Here is a 2,518-nt window from a genome sequence, read left to right on the forward strand (position 1 = left end):
GGCCCGGAGTGACGGCGGCGGCGCTGCGTTCCAGCCCGCGCGGCGGCCGACCGACGCCTTTCCTGAGTGTCCGCGCGCTGCACGCGCCCAGCTGGGTCCGCGCCTCTCCCCCGCCCGCGCGCGCGCGCGCCCGCTCCCCCGGCCCTGAGCGGGTGGGAGGCGGGGGGAGGGGACGCCGCGTGCCGGGGGGAATTGAGACTAGAGCGTTATTGGCCCCAGCGCGGTGCAGTAAGTGCGCAGCGCCTGCGTCCGGCTCCGCGTCCTGGGCGCGCACGTGCGGAGCTCTGCAGCAGGGAACGGGGGCGTGAGGTGAAATGTGCGTTTCTAGCCCTGGTTGCTGGAAACGTGAGTCCTCAATCGTCAGACATGGGAGAAGTCCCACTTAAAAACATCAACCTGTATTGTTTTCATGTGCTTTTTTAAGATCTCAGGTTCGGGCGGAGGGCTTGGTGCATGATCTTTTCATGCTCGTGGTTAGCAGTGTTGCACTGCAGCAGGGAATTGCAAAGGAGAGTTAGGAAGGCAGAATGTAACGATCTGAATGGGAGTCTAGCCAGCAAACCACTCAGACTAGATCTGACTGAAAAAAAAATTGAATTTTTTTAACAAAAGGATATATTTTTAAACAAATTATGAAAAATATTTCTGTTTTTCCACCTACTCTAGATAATTTCTCTTTTGACTGTCAGCAACTAGACTATCCAATATGGCTGATATCTATAATACAGGGTTAAATAGTAATATTAATTTTTGATTAGTGTTGACAATTAAATATGCACAAGAGGGAAGGTACTGTACATCTGGGTTCAGGCTTGAGTTATGAGGGATTACAGGTATCGGTTACAAGGATCACGAGATACATACATATCACATAACCAACATAGACCCAGATTGGGGTGCAGGAGTTTTTAAAGTGTCAGTGGATAAGTGGGCTCGGGTGCGCCACCCATGGAATGTATTAAGAGTCCAAGTCAGTATCAGTGTAGCGAATAAGTACGTGGGTGGGGTGTGTCCCTTGGTTCGTGAGGGAAGGCAGTGGGTTATTTCCCTGGTTGGCGGTCTCGATTACTCAACCTGGTATTGACGGTGTCCTGTGGTGTGTTCCGTATAGATGTCTCTGGACCACTGATGGTGTTGGACACCATGAGCTGTCTCATGAGCCAGGCGTAGCGTTGACTGATGCCACACGCTTTCAGTACTGGCTCATTGTGGGGGTCCCACGAGCCCAGGGCTCCCACGATCAGGGCATATATTGGACCTTGTAGCCCTGGGCTCTCAGGGTGTCGGCCAGTGGGGTGTACTTCAACGCTTTCCGTGCTTAGGCCTCGTGGAAGGCCAGTGACCTGTTTTCAAATGGCACCATGACGTCTACCATGAGGACCTTCTTTTCTGCGTCTGTCACGACGATGTCGGGTCACAGTTGGCTGTCTGTCCCTGAGATGGCGTAGTCGACGGTGATCTTCCCCAGGGACAGCGGGATGCCTTTCACCAGCCGGTTATGGATGGCATTGTGGCGGTGCAGCCAGGCTCCAGAGTGCTGTTTGCATCCACACAGGACGTGGGGCAGGGTCTCGTTGTCATAGCCGCACTTCCTGAAGCACTTGTCCTGGTTGCCATGGTGGATGGCTCCGTTGAGGGGAACGCAGTTGAGTTGGGCCCGGTGGATGAACCACCAGTCGGTAAAAGCAACAAAGAATCCGGTGGCACCTTATAGACTAACAGACGTTTTGCAGCATGAGCTTTCGTGGGTGAATACCCACTTCTTCACCCACGAAAGCTCATGCTGCAAAACGTCTGTTAGTCTATAAGGTGCCACCGGATTCTTTGTTGCTTTTACAGATCCAGACTAACACGGCTACCCCTCTGATACTTGACACCAGTCGGTGAACCTGGTGAAACTGCCCCCGGGGAGGAAGTGGTTGTTGGTGTCCCACTTGCTGGACACGTTGAACACCTTGCCCTGGTCTGGCTTCCACTTGAGGTTCTTGGCATAGTGGCAGCAGATGGTGTCTTTCAGGGTCCTTTCCAGCATCATTCTGGCAGTCGGGATGATGATGGCGTGGTCCAGGGTCTTTATGTGTGGCACCAGTATTCCCAGCTCCCGGCGCACCTCACACCACTTCCAGCGGTAGCCGATCCTCTTTTCTAGGTGTCTCAAGGTGCTGCAGGCACGGGACCAGAGAGAGGACAGGTCTCCCCCCTCTCTCCCGAACTCAGCCTCCAGGGAGCCGCTGAAGTAAGTGGCGACGTCCTGCTCAGAGGGGGCCCTAGCAATGTGTTTCCTGACCATGTCCCATACGGCGTCCTCACCATCGGGGCCGGGCATGTCAGGAGGTAGAAGGCATAGGTCACTGCCACATCACATAGGTCACTCATCCAAGGTACGTTGGCGCCGCACTGCCTGTGGGAAATGTAGATGATGTCGGTGCTGACCTGAGGAAGGTAGAGCCATTTCCTCACCAACTGCCTGATGGTGCTGTTGGCCTTGTTCAGGGGCACCTTGGCTACGGCCGATGCC

Source organism: Mauremys reevesii, unplaced genomic scaffold (assembly GCF_016161935.1).
Source record: "Mauremys reevesii isolate NIE-2019 unplaced genomic scaffold, ASM1616193v1 Contig61, whole genome shotgun sequence".
NCBI lineage: Eukaryota > Metazoa > Chordata > Testudines > Geoemydidae > Mauremys > Mauremys reevesii.